Source organism: Capra hircus, chromosome 7 (genome assembly GCF_001704415.2).
Source record: "Capra hircus breed San Clemente chromosome 7, ASM170441v1, whole genome shotgun sequence".
In the NCBI taxonomy this organism is placed as follows: Eukaryota; Metazoa; Chordata; class Mammalia; order Artiodactyla; family Bovidae; genus Capra; species Capra hircus.
The window spans coordinates 58,331,130-58,350,114 of record NC_030814.1 but is presented as its reverse complement, the minus strand read 5'-3'; the positions used below and the strand labels follow the sequence as shown (position 1 = coordinate 58,350,114).

The following is an 18,985-nucleotide window of genomic DNA, read 5'->3' as shown; positions in this document are numbered from 1 at the left end:
ATAGATACTGTGTTATCTTGCCTTTAAGTTATTTTCTATTAGAAAGTTACACATGCTTAGGGGAAGAGAACTAGCTTCTAGTTTTGATGTATCAGAAAGCAGTCAGGTTGAGAAGTAGAAATATAGCTTATCATTATTCAGAAATTTCTAGATTTTTATCCCTTGATGAGTAGAGATCATTTCTGAATCAATGTCTTGTACCAACATTCACAATCGTGCAAATGTCTGGTGAATGGTGGTCCTCAATAGATAACTAGATGGGAGGAAGGATAAAGAAGAAAAAGGATTTGCCTTATTTGCAAATATAAAGACAGATATAAGGATAAAGAGATTCAGTTCAGGAATGTTTGCTAAAATTAAGTCAAATTTCTTAATGGTTCTTGGGGAGCCTTAGGCAAGTCTTAGGTCTCTTTATACCTATCTCATTCCCCATCAGAGAATAGTTATTTGAATATCGAGAATGAAAAGTGCATAAGGAAAAAAACAGACTACAAACATCTACAGAAGATACTTGTGGCGGATTCATGTTGAAGTATGGCAAAACCAATACAATATTGTAAAGTAAAATAAATAAATAAACAAGATATTAAAGGAAAAAGAATTCATTAATACCAAGTAAGTAGCCTTAAAAGAAGAAAGATTTTCACCTATTATCAGAGTTGATCTTAAGCCATTTTCCCCTCTGAGCATGCTGATGTGATGACATACATTGAGACTAAGAGGTAGTTCCTAGCGTATCATTCATAAAATGGAGTAGGGAATCAAATTCAATCTATAAGCTATTTTAAGTTCTCTCATTCTAAACTTTAAAAACTGAAATTAAAATATTAACCTTTCAAGGATACAATTAATATGACCAATTGTGCCTTAACTGTTTAAGAGTTTGCTTTAATGAGTCTGTAGTTATGTACCTTATTTTACATAACATGTAAACACAGACCCACAAGGGGTATGTTAAGCACACATAAGCACAATATTTGTACCTGGTATTCCAAGGGTAGAGAAGCACTACCTCTAGTTTGGGCAAATAGCTTCAATTACCTATTTAACTTTGAAATGCATATAAATCTACATTTCTACTGGAAGTTTCAAGTTACAACAAAAGTTTTTTAAAAGGATTTAAATTCCTTATGAGATAATTTTAGACTCATAAAACTGCAAGAATACTATAGAGTTATCATATACTCTTCACCTGGCTTCCCTTGATGTTACCATCTTACATAACCATAGCACCGCTGCTGCTAAGTCACTTCAGTTGTGTCCAACTCCATAGATAGCTTCAGTTGTGTAACCCCATAGATAGCAGCCCACCAGGCTCCCCAGTCCCTGGGATTCTCCAGGCAACACTGGAGTGGGTTGCCATTTCCTTCTCCAATGCATGAAAGTGAAAAGGGAAAGTGAAGTCGCTCAGTCGTGTCCGACCCTCAGCGACCCCAAGGACTGCAGCCTACCAGGCTCCGCCATCCATGGGATTTTCCAGGCAGGAGAACTGCAGTGGGGTGCCATCGCCTTCTCCGAACCATAGCACAGTCAACAAAATTAAGAAATTAACATTGGTACAATTCTATTAACTAAACTACAAATGTTATTCAGATTTTACCCTACTGTCCTTTTTCTTTTCAAGGATCCAATCTAGGATCTCACAATGAATTTAGTTTCTGCTATTCACCATCGTCCCTTAACCTTTTGTCTTTGATGACCTTGAGACTTTTGAAGAGTAATGGTCAGTTATTTGTAAAATTGAAAATTTCAATTTCTTCCAGTTACATTGAGGTATAATTGACATAGCACTGTTTAAGGTATACAGCATATGATAACCACAATAAGCTTGTTGTTAACAAGTATGTCCCTCAACTCAACATTGTCTTTGTTTTCTCATAATTAGATTGTTCTGCATTACTGGGAAGAATATTACAGAAATGATACTGTGACCTTCTCAATCCGTCATATCAGGGGGTACATGATGTCAAAATGTCTTATCTGGTAATGTTCATGTTTTTCTTACTGTGGTAGAATATTAACCATTTTTAAGTATATAGTTCAGTAGTGTTAAACTGATGTCAAACTTGAGCACTTGGTTAAGATAATATTTACTATAATGTTACTATTTTTCCTCTTGTAATTAATATGGGGAGAGATACTTTGAAACTACAATGCAAATATAATGTTTCTGCTTTAACTTTTGCCTACTAATTTTAGTATCCATTACTGGCTGTTTCCTGTGGCAATTAATAACTGTGGCAGTGAATGGTGAATTTCTGATTCCTTTTACACTAATTAACTGAAATTCTTTAAAGAATGCTTGTCACTTCTCCTACATTTATATTTTACTCATTTCTTTATATATGGATTCATGGACATTTACTGTATTATTTGGACTATAACCCAATGTTACCATTTTATGAGCAAACTCTTATCTGGGATGAAGAGCAGATTTTTAAGCCTGGAATTATCCATATAGAGCACAATTTATTCAAAATGAGTATTTCTTTGTAATACTATGTTACATTATCTTAAAGCAAACATAAAAATCTTTTAACTTATTTATGTTTATTTATAATGTTTTAACTCTAAAGGAAAATTACATTAACTTGATCTTAAATTTCCATTAGTTATACAATTAATAAATAGATATTAACTATGCAAATTTAAAATTAGACATTTATATATTTATAAGCTAAGTATGATAGTTGTCATTTAAATATAGATTTACATGCTGAAATTAAAATGGAATTGATCTCTCTGTCTTTATTTAATTCTACCAAAGATAAATATATGTATATATATTGCTTTCTCTGTGTCTGTGCTTTTTGTTTTTATATTTACAGATAAATCTGTCTCATTCTCAAAAGCAAAATTTATCCATATAATTCTCATATATAAAGGTTTATTTTCTACAGAGTTGAATATCAAAGTACGTGATTAATCACACATCCTCTTCAGCCTAAAATTTGACCTCATTTACAAATCTATATAACTTTTTATAATATTATAGAAATATCTGTGTTTATAGAACACTGAAACATAATATTAAAAAGTAAAAGTAACAAGTGTTTTGTTTCAACTGGTAAAGCAAGCTAATGTTTTTATGTACTGCACTTTTCTCTAAACAGAGATAATAGGTAAAATTTTAAATGCAAACACTAGAAATGAAGCAAACATAGCCACTACAGAAAGATTCCTGAAGTTATTCATTGTAGTATGTTTCAGACCTATGGAAGCTGGAATACAAAGACTACATGCTAAACCTTATAGCTAACAGGCTCAATGAAATCAACTGTACTATTTTGGATAAGTACTATTTTGTACTATGTTGGATCAGAAGCCGAAGTCACTATAAGACCTGATTCTAGACCATGGCTGGGTGGTCTAGGGATAAATATTGGTGGGGAAAGGATAGAGAACATACTTTTTAAAACGTACTACTCATAATGCAATTTTTTAAAAAGATACTTGTAAAGATGATTTCAGGACTATACCCACAAAATAGATAATTATTATGAGAGAAGCAAACCATGAGGCTGAAATAAAACTAGATTTTATATCTATACACACACATATATATATATAAATGAGTAGAAATTTTAGAAATAAAACATTAAGTCATGCAATAAAACCTCAGTAGATGGTATAAAATTTAATATGGGAGTTACTGAAGAACAAATTAGTAAATTTGTATATAACTAAGGGATTCATCAATAACAGAACAAAAAGTAACAAACCACCCAAAACTTAATGGAGGGAGGGATATAGGCCTACCTCTTGAATATGTCAGCGTCACAAATTCTTGGGCCCAAGTTTTAAACCAGCCACAGAATACACAGAACACAGACTGAAAAAAACCCTAGTATAGACAGGCTCAGTTGATGATACAAAAGAAGAGAATGGAGGGAAAGAAAGAAAAGATAGGACTGACTCTGGTTCTTGCCAGATGACAAATTAGCATGAGCTGCAGAAATCCTATTTCAAGATCGCAGGTCAGAACATCACCAACCTCTCAACAAAGAAAGCCCAGGACCGATTGGTTTAATGCATGAATTCCAAATATTTCAAGAATAATTATTAATCCTTCTTAAACTCTTTCAAAAAACAGAGGACATTTCCAAACTTACTTTACGAGGCCAACATCACCCTCATACCAAAACCAGACAAAGACCCAAGAAAACCGCAAGTCAATATCCCTGGATGAATATAGATACAAATATCCTCAATGAAATACTAGCAGACCAAATTTAATAGCATATTAAAATATACAACATGACCAAATGGAATTTATCACTGGGTTGCAAAGATGCTTCAACATATGCAAATAAATGTGACATAGTACATAAACAGCAGGAAGAACAAAATCACAAGCTCATCCTGATAAGATCGAGGAGGCCTACAATGTGCTCAGTGACCCATGCAAGCATGAAATCTTCAACTGCTGAGGGGTGGAAGGCCTGAAGGGCGGTGGCCCCAGCGGCAGGAGCAGTAGCGGCACTAATGGTATCTCATTCAGCTACACATTCCATGGAGACTCTCATGCCATGTTTGCTGAGTTCTTCGGTGGCCAAAATCCCTTTGACACCTTTTTTTGGCAGCGCAATGGGGAGGAAGGCATGGACATCGATGACCTGTTCTCTGGCTTCCCTATGGGCATGGGTGGCTTCACCAACATGAACTTTAGCCACTCCTGTCCTGCCCATGAGCCCACCCAAAAGAAACAAGATCCCTCTGTCACCCATGACCTTAGAGTCTCACTTGAAGAGATCGACAGCAGCTGTAACAAGAAGATGAAAATCTCTCATATGTGGCTGAATCCCGACAGAAAGAGCATCCACAATGAAGACAAAATCTTGACTGTGGAAGTGAAGCAGGGGTGGAAAGAAGGGACCAAAGTCACCTTCCCCAAGGAAGGACACCAGACTTCCAACAACACTTCAGCTGATATCATCTTTGTTTTAAGGGACAAGCCACAAAATATCTCTAAGAGAGATGACTCTGATGTCATCAGGATCAGTCTTTGGGAGGCTCTGTGTGGCTGTACAGTCAATGTCCTCACTTTGGACATCAGGACCATACCCGTTGTGTTCAAAGATGTCATCAGGCTTGGCATGCAGTGGAAAGTTCCCAGAGAAGCCCACCCTCTCCCCAAGGTGCCCAAGAAACATGGGGACCTCATTATTGAGTTTGAAGTGATCTTTCTGGAAAGGATTCCCCAGATGTCAAGAACCATTCTTGAGCAGGTTCTTCCATTATAGTCAACCCGTGTTGCCCAAGGACTGACCAGGGACTGTTCCAGAGCTCAAGGATTTCTGGACTATTCTACCAGCTGTGGACCTGAAGGAGGGCTCAGGGATGGCTTTTGTACTACTGAATGTTTTCCAGAGAATATATTATAATCTTTCAAAAAAAATCACATGATCATCCTAACAGATGCAGACAAAGTACTTGACAAAATTTAACACCCTTTCAGGATAAAAGCTCTCAACAAATTAGGTATATATAAGGAATTCTCCCTCAGTACAATGAAGGCCATATAGTAAAGGCCCAAAACTAACATCATACAAAATGATGAAAAGTTGAAAGGTTTTCTTCTAAGATCTAGAATAAGGCAAAGATAAAGATGTCCACTCTCACCACTTCTATTCAATACAGTACTGGGAGTCCTAGCCAAGACCATTAGGTAAGAAAAAGAAATTAAAAAAACATTCAAATCAGATAGAAAAAAGTAAAATTATTTGCAGATGGCATGATCTTAGGCACAGAAAAGCCTAGCGACTCCACATTAAAAAAACTGTTAGAACAAGTGAAATCAGCAAAGTTGCAGGATACAAAATCAGTGTACAAAAATCAGTTGCATTTCTATGCACTAACAACAAAGTATCCAAACAGGAAATGAAGAAAACAATATATTACATTAGTAGAAAAATAATAAAATACTTAGAAGTAAACTAACAAGGAGGTGAAAGACTTGACACTGGAAAACTACAAAGCATAACTGGAAAAAAAACGCAAATGGAAAACATCTTGTGTTTATGTATAGGAATATTAACATTGTTAAAATGTCTATTCTACCTAGAGCAATCTACAGATTTAGTATAGATCTATTAAAATCCTAATGGAATTTTTTTCAGAAATAAATGCTAAAATTAACAGAACCACAAAAGACCCCAAAGAGCCAAAGCAATATTAAGCAAGAAAAATAAAGCTGGAGGCATCACATTTCCCTATTTAAAAATACAGTTCAAAGTCACAATAATATAAACAATATGGCACTGGTAGAAAAACAGATGAATTAACCAACCAAACAAGATAGAGAGTCCAGAAATAGAACTACTCATATATGGTGAGTTGATCTTTGACAAGGGTGCCAAGAATACTCAGTGGGGAAAGGACAGTGTCTTCAATAAATGGTTTTAGGAAAACTGGATATCCACATGCAAAACAATGATATTGGGACCTTAAACCATTAAAAAAATTACCTCAAAATGGGTAAAGATGTAAATGTAAGAACTGAACAAGAACTCCTAGAAGAAAACCTAGAGAAAAGCTTCTTGACATTGGCCTTGGCAATTTCTTGGATATAATACCAAAAGCAGAGGCAGTGTGGGGACTTGAATCATAAACAGTTCACTACATTGATAAAACTTTCCCTAAATGATAGGAGTGGCTCACTGTGATTTATGCTGAAAACCTTTCCTTTTTAGAGCCAGGTAGAGGGCTCTACCAGAGCCCAGTGAAACACCCTAGTCTCTGAGTTTCTAATGAGCTTCTCTAGCAGACAGCATTTCCCACATGTTATCATAGTGCATCACTTGGAGGAATCAAATGTGACTTGTGTAACTCAACAGGGAGAGAATTTTTAGACACTTTTGCCTGCTTTCCTCCAGACTTCGCCCATGTCTCTTTACCCTTTGATTTAGCTTTGTACTTCTTTGTTCTAATATCTCTTGTTATTGTTTAGTCATTAAGTCATGTCCAACTTTTTTGTGACCTCATGGACTGTAGCCCACTAGGCTCCTCTGTCCATGGGATTTCCCAGGCAAGAATATTGGAGTGGGTTGCCATTTCCTTCTCCAAGGGATCTTCCCCAGGAATCGAACCCTTGTCTCCAGCACTGGCAGGCAAATTCTTTACTGCTGAGCCAACAGGGAAGGTCCTGTGTGACTCCTCCTAGCAAATCAAAGCTGGGGGTGGTCTTGTGGATGCCTGACGTACCCCTCATTTTATGATACTAAAACTTGTCTAGAAAAAAGGAAAAGCTATTTCCCAATATCATTATCAACAGATACAAAAATTCTAAATAAAATATTGGCAGAACCAATCCCAATTTCTTGGTCACTCTACCCCCTCCTACTGACTCTCTCCCTCCATTCCCAACCACCGTTTTTTAAAATTGACTGATGGAATGACTGAACTGAGAAAATAGCAATGATTAAACATTAGACACCAGGTTTCTCTGGTGGTTCAGTGGTAAGGAGTTCGCATACTAATGCAGGAGATACAGGTTTGATCCCTGGTCCAGGAGGATCCCACATGCCACAGAGCAGCTGACCCCGTGTGCCACAACTATTGAGCCTGTGCTCTAGAGCCCAGGAGTCATAACTACTGAGCCCATGTGTCACAATGACTGTGGCAACAACACATCACAATGAGGAGCCCATGCCACACAACTAGAGAGCAGCCCTTGCTTGAAGCAACTAGAGAAAAGCCCGTGCAGCAGCAAAGACCCAGTGTAGCCAAAAATAAAACATAATTTAAAAAATCAGACTATAAGATTTCAACTTAGAGTTAAAGATGGAATAAACATACTTTCCCCTATATTTCTTAATGAATACAACTAAAAACCTTTCAAATTCTATATCAAACAAACATAAGGAAAATCCAAAAGATAAGAGAGAAGAGGGCAGACCAATTATGAACTGGAACAATAACATAGACATGAGTTTCTTACTTTCTCCCCACCATGTATCTCACACTTGGGGTTTAAGATGCTAACAGTCCAGAAATGTCAATCAGTTCAGTTCAGTCACTCAGTCGTGTCCAACTCTTTGTGACCCCATGAACCGCAGCACACCAGGCCTCCCTGTCCATCACCAACTCCCGGAGTCCACCCAAACCAATGTCCATTGAGTCGGTGATGCCATCCAACCACCTCATCCTCTGTCGTCCCCTTCTCCTCCTGCCCTCAATCTTTCCCAGCATCAGAGTTTTTTCAAATGAGTCAGCTCTTCGCATCAGGTGGCCAAAGTATTGGGAGTTTCAGCATCAGTCCTTTCAATGAATATTCAGGACTGATTTCCTTTAGGATGGACTGGTTGGATCTCCTTGTAGTCCAAGGGACTCTCAAGAGTCTTCTCCAACACCACAGTTCAAAAGCATTCGTACTTCGGCGTTCAGTTTTTCTTTACAGTCCAACTCTCACATCCATACATGACCACTGGAAAAACCATAGCCTTGACTAGACGGACCTTTGTGGACAAAGTAATGTCTCTGCTTTTTAATATGCTGTCTAAGTTGGTCATAACTTTCCTTCTAAGGAGTAAGCATCTTTTAATTTCATGGCTGCAGTCACCATCTGCAGTGATTTTGGAGCCCAGGAAAATAAAGTCAGCCACAGACAAAAAAAAAATATCCTCAAAAAATGAACAAATACACACTACTCCCTGTCTAATGAATCAGCAAAAGGGAGGCCTAACAAAACAAAACTTTTAGAAAATAATTAACTTTACTCTGGACAAATATGATAGAAAAAAGTATGTAGCTCCCCTACTGCCCATGCCAGCAAAGCTGAGTGGAAAGATTTGTCTTTCACACACTTGTGTAACAAGCCTCTCCTGCCTGCCATGGAGAAAGTGTGGGAAGCTGGAACTCCCACCAACCCATAGTAATGAGGAGCCCACCTCTTCAGATGTCAACAGAGGCCAAGTGGGGAACCTGGACTTCTACCACTCCATGGCAGTAATGAGTCAGCTTTCTCTCTTCCTCTACCAGAGCAGTGTCAGAGAAAGCCAGTTAATACAGAAATTTTAATTAAATCTAGAGTCTCAGAATATAGTAAGAGCAGAATTATACTCTTTTCAAATGCTTACAGAACTTATACCAAAACAGACTATATCTTAGGTAATAAAACAAACCTCAACAAATTTAAAAGAATTAAAATGATACAGAAGTTGCTCTGCTACATAATGAATGCATATTAGAAATAAATAATAGGATAAGATGAAAAATTCCAGCACAGCTGCAAACTAGCAAACATCTTAATAATTTATATGTCAAGGAGTAAGTCTCAAGGGCAGCCTTAAAATGCACTGAATTGAATGAAAATAATAGCATATCAAAACTGGAAAATAGCTAGAATTGTGTTAAGAAGGAAGTTTATAATACTAAATTCATATATCTGGATAGAGGAAAAGTCTCAAATGAAAAAACCAAGGAAGACTGGCCAAGATGGCAGGGTAGAAAGACCCTGAGCTCACCTCCTCTCACAGGCACACCAAAATCACAATTATCTCCAGAACAACCAATCGATGAAAAAGACTGGACTCTATCAAAAAGATTTTCTACAACTAAAGACATAAAGAAGGAACCACAACAAGATGAATAAGAGGGGTAGACTTGTGATATAGTCAAGGCCATACTCCTGGGTGGGTGGCCCACAAACTGAAGAACAGTTACATTGCAGAGGTTCTCTCAAAGGAGTGAGAGATCTCAGCCCCATGTCTTGGCTCCCCAGCCTATGGGGCCTGTAGCAGGAAGGTGAGCATTTGGCTGTGAAGGCCAGGAGTCCTTACATTTAAGGAGTCCCAGAGAGCTGGGGAAATAGAGATTCCCCTCTTAAAGTGTTAATCACTGAGTCATGTCCAACTGTTTGTGACCCCACGGGCTGTATAGCCCACTATGCTCCTCTGTCTATGGAATTCTCTAGGCAAGAATACTGGAGTGGGTTGCCATTTTCTTCTCCAGGGGATCTTCCTGGCCCAAGGATCTAATGTGAGTCTCCTGCATTGCTGGAAGATTTTTTACTGTCTGAGCTACCAGAGATGAAGCCTCTTCCCTCTTAAAGAGTACACTCAAAATCTCATATGCTCTAGTACCCAGGGCAGAAGTGGTAATTTGAGAGGAGCCTGGGTTAGACCCACCTGCCGATCGTGCAGAGTCTCTTGGAGAGACCACAGGCAATTAGCCCTGGGGACACAGACACTGGCAGAAGCCATTGGGGGGAGCTCCTTCTACTATGTGGATACTGGTGCTGGCAAGTGTCATCATGGAATTCTCCCTTTAGCTCACTTGTACCAAGACCTGCTCCCATTCTCCAATAGCAGATAGGTGCCAGTGTTGGGATGACTCAGGCCAAGAAACCACCTGGGTGGAGACATAGCCACACCCATCAGCAGACAGGCTGCCTTAAGACCCCCTGCACCCACGGTCACCTCTGGACATGGCCCTGTCCACTGAGGGCCCAGCACTCAGTTCTAACCACCAGCAGGCAGCCAACAGTCCCAGAATCCCCTAGTCCCTGGTCCTGCTCTCCAGGGAGCTGGCTCTAGCCTCTAGACCAGTCTTACCCACCAGGGAACAGATAGCAGACTCAAGAAACCACAGTGCCCCAGCCTGAGAACCCAGCCTACCTGTCAGCACGCCAGATCCTGCCCTGAGACCAGCTGGGTCACAGTTTTGTTCACTAGCAGGCCAATATGAACTTCAGGATACCCAGGATTTTGTATCCAACTGTGTCAGGAAACTCCCCCATTCCCAGCAGCAATCAAACACAGCTCTGGCCCCCGGGTCCTACAGCCAGACCCCAGGACCTGCCTCTGCCCACCAGTAGGCCAGCACTAACCCCAGAATCTGGCTTCACCCACCAATTTGCAGTCAGCAGCAAATCCAGTCTTCTAAAACCTGAGTCTGCCTACCAGTGACCCATCGTAAGCCCTAGGACTCCCTGGGGCTCTGCAGTCAGCCACTTTGTGACCCAGTCCTACCAATCAGTAGCCAGCAGCCTCTGCATAAGGCAGGGTCTGGCATCCAGTTGGACTGGGGACCAATCAAACTTACCATACCACCCCCACAGACTGCCACAACTGAAAGATTCACATAGCCATCATAGGAAAACCCCCTAGAGCATACAGCTTGGGCAGCAAGAGGGGTGTGTGCTCCTGGGACACATAGGACATCTCCTAAATAAGGTCACTTCACCAAGGCTGAGAAATATAATTTACCAATACATAAGAAAAAAAAAACATCAATTTAGGCAAAATGCAGTGACAGAGAAACATGTTACAGAGAAAGGAATAAGACTGAAACCCCAGGAGAAGAACTAAGTGAAGTAAAGATAGGAAATCTACTCAAAAAGAAGTTCAGGGTAATGATGGTAAAGATGATCAGAGAACTCACAAGAAGAATGGACACACAGAGTGAGAAGTTAGAGGTTTTTAACAAGGATTAGAAAATATAAAGAACAACCAAACAGATCAAAAATATAACTGAAATGAAAAATACAGTAGAAGGAATAAACAGACTAAATGATATAGAGGAACAGGTCAGCAAGGTTAAGCACAGTAGTGGAAATCACTGATTCTGAACAACAGCAAACAAAAAAAGAATTAAAAGAAATTAAAACAATTGACAAGACCTTTGACACAAGGCCAAGCATTGACATTATAGGGGTCCCAAAAGGAGAAGAGAGAAAGGGGCTGAGAATATATTTGAAGACACAATAGCTGAAAATTTCCCTAACTGGGAAAGAAAACAGACATCCAAGTCCAGAAGGGGCAGAGAGTTTTGTACAGGACTAACCCAAAGAGGAACACACACCAAGACACTAAAAATGAATAAAACAAATAATAATAACAAATAAGATATAAAATAAAAATAAATAAAACAAAAATTAAAGCTAAAGAGTATTAAAAACAGCAAAGGAAAAGCAACAAATAACTCTCATGGGGGACTCTCACAAGACTATTGGCTGATTTTTCAGCAGGAACTGAAGGGAGTGGCATGATATATTTAAAGTGATGAAAGAGAAAAATCTACAACCAAGAACACTCTATCAGCAAGGCTCTCTTTCAGAGCTGATGGAGAGATCAAAAGCTTTAAAGACGAACAAAACTAGGGGCTTTAAAGACAAACAAAACTAGGAGCTTTAAAGACAAATAAAAGCCACTATCAAAACAGCTTAGTGAGAAATGTTACAGAACTTCTGAGTAAAAAATAAAAAGCCACAACTAGAAACATGAAATTACAAAATAAAAGAGCTCATCAGTAAAGGCAAACATACAGAAAAGGTATCATTGTTGCACAAAGTTAGTAGGAGGGAATTTTTAAAGAAGTAATAAAACCAAATATATCAACAATAAGCAGGTAAGGAATACACAAAACAATTAAAGAAAAACAATCACAAGGGGAGAGTACAAATGCAGAGTTGTTCAAATGCAATTCAAAGTAGGAGATCGGCAACTTAAAAGAACTATGGATAAATATATGAATTGCTTTATAAAAACCTCACTGTAACAAAAAACCAAAAACCTATAAGATACAGACACAAAAGAAAAAAATCCAAACATGACACTAAAGACAGTCATCAAATCACAAGAGAACAAAAGAAGAAAGGGGAAAAAAACCAAAAAACCCTAGAAAAGGTAATTCAAAACAATTAACAAAAGGACAATAAGCTCACAAAATTCAACATAAAAAAGCCCTCAAAACCAAAAACCATTCAAAAAATGAGAAGGCCAAAAGACATTTCTCAAAACACACAAATAATCAAAATGCACATGAAAAGATGCTCAACTTTGTTAGACAAATGCAAATCAAAATTATAATCAAGTACCAACTCACACTGGTCATAATGGCCACCAATAAAGAGTCTATAAACAACAAGTGCTGAAGAGAGTATGGGAAAAAAATCCTCCTACACTCTTGGTGGGAATGTAAATTGTTGCAGCCACTATGGAAAACACTACTTAGATTTCTCAAAAATGTACAGTTACCACACGATCCAGCAATTCCACTCATGAACATATATCCAAAGGAGACTCATTCAAAGAGATGCATGTACTACTATGTTCATAGCAGCACTACTCACCATGGCCAAAGAAATAACCTAAATGTCCATTGACAGATGAATGAATCAAAAAGATGTGATACATAAATGCAATGGACAACTACTCACCAACAGAAAGTGAAATAATGCCATCTGTAGCTACATGAATATTCCTACAGATTATCGTACTAGTAAATGAAGTCAGAAAGAGAAAGACAAATACCATATGATATTACTTACAGATGGTAAGTAAAATGACAGAATGAACTTATCTACCAAACAGAAACAGACTCACAGACACAGAAAACAGACCTGCAGTTGCCATGGGGTAGAGGGACTGGAAGAGGGAGGGAGTGGGAGTTTGGGATTAGCAGATGCAAACTGCTACAGAATGGATAAACAAGGTCTTACTATACAGAACAATAAACTACATTCAATATCCTGTGACAACTGTAATTGAAAAGAATATGAAAAAAAACCTATATACATGTAAAACTAAATCACTTGTGCTATACTGCAGAAATTAACACAACAATGTAAACCAGCTATACTTTTTTTTTGATTGGAGGCTAATTACTTTACAATATTGTAGTGGTTTTGCCATATACTGACGTGAATCAGCCATGGGTGTACATGTGTTCCCCATCCTGAACCCCCCTCCCATCTCCCTTCCCATCCCATCCCTCAGGGTCATCCCAGTGAACCAGCCCTGAGCACCCTGTCTCATGCACTGAACCTTGACTAGCGATCTATTTCACATATGATTGCAAAGAAAGGCAATGCCAAAGAATGCTCAAACTACCGCACAATTGCACTCATCTCACATGCTAGTAAAGTAATGCTCAAAATTCTCCAAGCCAGGCTTCAGCAATAAGTGAACCGTGAACTTCCAGACGTTCAAGCTGGTTTTAGAAAAGGCAGAGGAACCAGAGATCAAATTGCCAACATCCGCTGGATCACTGAAAAAGCAAGAAGAGTTCCAGAAAAACATCTATTTTTCCTATATTGACTATGCCAAAGCCTTTGACTGTGTGGATCACAATAAACTGTGGAAAATTCTGAAAGAAATGGGAATACCAGACCACCTGACCTGCCTCCTGAGAAACCTATATGCAGGTCAGGAAGCAACAGAACTGGACATGGTCTGCAGCCAACTAGCTCTGTACAGGTTTCAATGCCATTCTCCCAAATCATCCCACCCTCTCCCTCTCCCTCTGAGTCCAAAAGACTATTCTATACATCTGTCTCTTTTGCTGTCTCGCATACAGGGTTATCGTTACCATCTTTCTAAATTCCATATATACACGTTAGTATACTGTATTGGCGTTTTTTTTTTTCTGGCTTACTTCACTCTGTAAAATCGGCTCCAGTTTCATCCACCTCATTAGAACTGATTCAAATGTGTTCTTTTTAATGGCTGAGTAATACTCCATTGTGTGTATGTACCACAGCTTTCTTATCCATTCATCTGCTGATGGACATGTACGTTGCGTCCATGTCCTGGCTATTATAAACAGTGCTGCAATGAACACTGGGGTACACGTGTCACTTTCAATTCTGGTTTCCTTGGTGTGTATGCCCAGAAGTGGGATTGCTGGGTCATAAGGCATATAAGAAATGAATCGCCAGTCCAGGTTCAATGCAGGATACAGGATGCTCAGGGCTGGTGCACTGGAATGACCCAGAGGGATGGTACAGGGAGGGAGGTGGGAGGGGGGTTCAAGATGGGGAACACGTGTACATTCGTGGCAGATTCTTGTTGATGTATGGCAAAGCCAATATGATATTGTAAAGTAATTAGCCTCCAAATAAATAAATTTAGATTAAAAAAGAACTGGACATGGAACAACAGACTGGTTCCAAATAGGAGAAAGAGTACATTAAGGCTGTATATTGTCACCCTGCTTATTTAATTTATATGCAGAGTACATCATGAGAAATGCTGGGCTGGAAGCAGCACAAGCTGGAATCAAGATTGCCGGGAGAAATATCAATAACCTCAGATATGCAGATGACACCACCCTTATGGCAGAAAGTGAAGAGGAACTAAAAAGCCTCTTGATGAAAGTGAAAGAGGAGAGTGAAAAAGTTGGCTTAAAGCTCAACATTCAGAAAATGAAGATCATGGCATCTGGTCCCATCACTTCATGGGAAATAGATGGGGAAACAGTGTCAGACTTTATTTTGGGGGGCTCCAAAATTACTGCAGATGGTGACTGCAGCCATGAAATTAAAAGATGCTTACTCCTTGGAAGGAAAGTTATGACCAACCTAGATAGCATACTGAAAAGCAGCGACATTACTTTACCAACAAAGGTCCATCTAGTCAAGGCTATGGTTTTTCCAGTGGTCATGTATGGATGAGAGTTAGACTGAGATGTGAGAGAAAGCTGAGCGCCGAAGAATTGATGCTTTTGAACTCTTGAGAATCCCTTGGACTGCAAGGAGATCCAACCAGTCCATCCTAAAGGAAATCATTCCTGGATGTTCATTGGAAGGACTGATGTTGAAGCTGAAACTCCAATACTCTGGCCACCTGATGCGAAGAGCTGACTCACTTGAAAAGACCCTGATGCTGGGAAAGATTGAGGGCAGGAGGAGAAGGGGATGACAGAGGATGAGATGGTTGGATGGCATCACCAACTCAATGGACATGGGTTTGGGTGGACTCCGGGAGTTGGTGATGGACAGGGAGACCTGGCGTGCTGTGGTTCACGGGGTCACAAAGAGTTGGACACGACTGAGTGACTGAACTGAACTGAAAATCGATGACCAGTGCAAGTTCGACACATGAAGCAAAAGCTGGTGCTCTGTAACAACCCGGAGGGATGGGGTGGGCAGGAAGGTAAGAGGGGGTTCAGGACGGGGGGACCCATGCATACCCATGGTTGATTCATGTCAATGTATGGAAAACCCACCACAATATTATAAGGTGATTAGCCTTCAATTAGAATAAGTTAATTAAAAAAAAGCTACAAACAACAAATGCTGGGGAAAGTGTGGAGAAAAGGAAGCCCCTACAATGTCAGTGAGAATGTAAATTGCTGCGGTGTCTATGAATAACACTGTAGGTTTCACAAAAAAAGTACAAAAATAATTGCCAAGGATCCAGGAATCCCATTCCTGGGCATACATCCAGACAAAACAATCATTCAAAGGAAAACATGCACCCCTATGTTCATAGGAACACTCTCCTGAATAGCCAAGACAAGGAAACAACCCCATAGTCTGTCAACTGGTGAACGGATCAAGAAGATGAGGTATACATACACAACAGGGTACTGAATTTTATTTAGCCACAACAGAGAATGAAATTATGCCATCTGCAGCAACATGGATGGACCTAGAGATTATCATACTAAGTGAAGCAAATCAGAAAGAGAAAGACAAATACCTCATGACACCACTTATATTTGGAATCTAAAATCTGACACAAATGAGCTCATCTACAAAACAGAAAACAACCAAGAGATATAAAGAACAGACCTGTGGTTGTCAAGGGGGAAATGATAAGGAAGGGATGGATAAACAGTTTGGGATTAACAGATACATAGAGAATGTGTGAACAAGGTCCTACTGTGTCCAGAGGAAACTATATTAACTATCCTGTGATAAAGATAATGGAGATAAATAAAAGAATGCACATATATGTAAATTTAAATCACTGCACAGTAATGCAGAAATAAACATTGTTAATAACTAAAATGCAATAAAATTAATTTTTAAAAATCTAAGTACGGTATTGACATAAAAAGAAGCATACAAATCAATGAAACAGAGGACAGACCCTAGAAAACAATCCACACACTATTGGTCAATTAATTTGATGACAGAGGCAAGTACATTCAACAGAGCAGAGTGTCTTCTGCAAGTGGTATAGGGAAAGATGGACAGCCACATGTAAAACAATGAAGACAGAATACATCCTCCTATTATACAAATAAATTGAAAAGAGTTTAAAGACTAAAGTATAAGTCATAGTATCATAGAACCACAGAAAATATAGGCTAAATATTCTCTAATATAAATAGTTGCAACACTTTCTTCGATATACCTCCCAAATTAAAAGAAAAAATTTCATTGAGACCTAATGAATTTTATTACCATTTAAAGAGAAAAGGAAAGATTCACCAAGGCAAAAAGACAGTCTTCTAAATGGGAGAAAATATTTGAAAACACTGTGACTGACAAGGGCTTAATTTATCAAATATACAAACAGCTTAAAAAAAAAAAATAGGCTGGAGATCAAAGGGACAATTCTCCAAAATAGACATCCAGAGGTCAAACTGACATATGAAAAGTTTCTCAACACCCCTGATAATTACAGAAAGCAAACCAAAGATAAGCTTTGATTTATTAGGATGTAGTGATTTAGCATGACTCACTAGTCAGAATCACCATCATTAAAAAGGATAGAAACAAAGACTGGAGAGGGTAAGGAGAAAAGGAAACACTCCAACAGTGTTGGAGAAAATATAAGTTGGTGCAGCTTCTATGGATAACACTGTGTAAGTTTCACCAAAAAAGTATAAGATGAATTACCATAGGATCCATCAATCCCACTCCTGGGCATATATCTAGACAAAGCAATCATTCAAAGAGATAAATGGACCTCACTGTTCATAGGAGCACTCACCACAACAGCCAAGACAAGGAAACAACCTGGTGGTCCATTAACACATGTGTGGAAATTAATTTTTAACAAGTGCATGGATCAAGAAGATGAAATGTACATATATACACAACAGAGCCACAACAGAGTATTAAATTATGCCACTGGCAACATATTAAGAGAGATTACCATATTAAGCGAAGGAAGTTAGAAAGAAAAAGAAAACTCCATTTTAATATTCCTTAAATTTGCAATCTAAAAACACAAATAAGCAAAACTAAAAAATAACTCAGAGATACAGAGAACAGACAGGTACTTGGCAAGAAGGACAGGCAGGGATGAGATGAGTTCAGTTCAGTTCAGTCCAGTCGCTCAGTCGTGTCCAACTCTTCACGACCCCACAAATCACAGCACGACAGGCCTCCCTGTCCATCACCATCTCCCGGAGTTCATTCAGACTCACATCCATTGAGTCAGTGATGCCATCCAGCCATCTCATCCTCTGTCGTCCTCTTCTCCTCCTGCCCCCAATCCCTCCCAGCATCAGAGTCTTTTCCAAGGAGTCAACTCTTCACATGAGGTGGCCAAAGTACTGGAGTTTCAGCTTTAGCATCATTCCTTCCAAAGAACACCCAGGACTGATCTCCTTCAGAATGGACTGGTTGGATCTCCTTGCAGTCCAAGGGGCTCTCAAGAGTCTTCTCCAACACCACAGTTCAAAAGCATCAATTCTTCAGCGCTCAGCCTTCTTCACTGCCAGGAGCCAGCGTGAGGAATCCCGCCTGTGGCAAAGGTCATGAGGAAAGAAGCCGGACAAAACGCAAAGGCATGATCTGGCTTCAGGGGTTCCCCCTGGGTTTTCCTGAACATCTACCCCCCAAAACCAGAGTCTGCCTGCTTTATTGTACTGTGCTTTCCACTCTTCTGACATTGTCTGGAAAAACTTAACTCAGGGCTTCAGTTAACAGTCTCCTGCATATAAAAAGAATGTCTCGGTTTAAACCCCTTAGATGGCTTTCTAACAGCATACAGCCTTGATGTACTCCTTTTCCTATTTGGAACCAGTCTGTTGTTGCATGTCCAGTTCTAACTGTTGCTTCCTGGCCTGCATACAGATTTCTCAAGAGACAGGTCAGGTGGTCTGGTATTCCCATCTCTTTCAGAATTTTCCACAGTTTATTGTGATCCACACAGTCAAAGGCTTTGGCATAGTCAATAAAGCAGAAATAGATGTTTTTCTGGAACTCTCTTGCTTTTTCCATGATCCAGCAGATGTTGGAAATTTGATCTCTGGTTCCTCTGCCTTTTCTAAAACCAGCTTGAACATCTGGAAGTTCACAGTT

At 39.2% G+C, this 18,985-nt stretch overlaps 1 pseudogene; it reads left to right on the top strand.

Moving 5' to 3' along the window:
• On the top strand, positions 4,374 to 5,243 carry LOC102187946 (annotated as a pseudogene).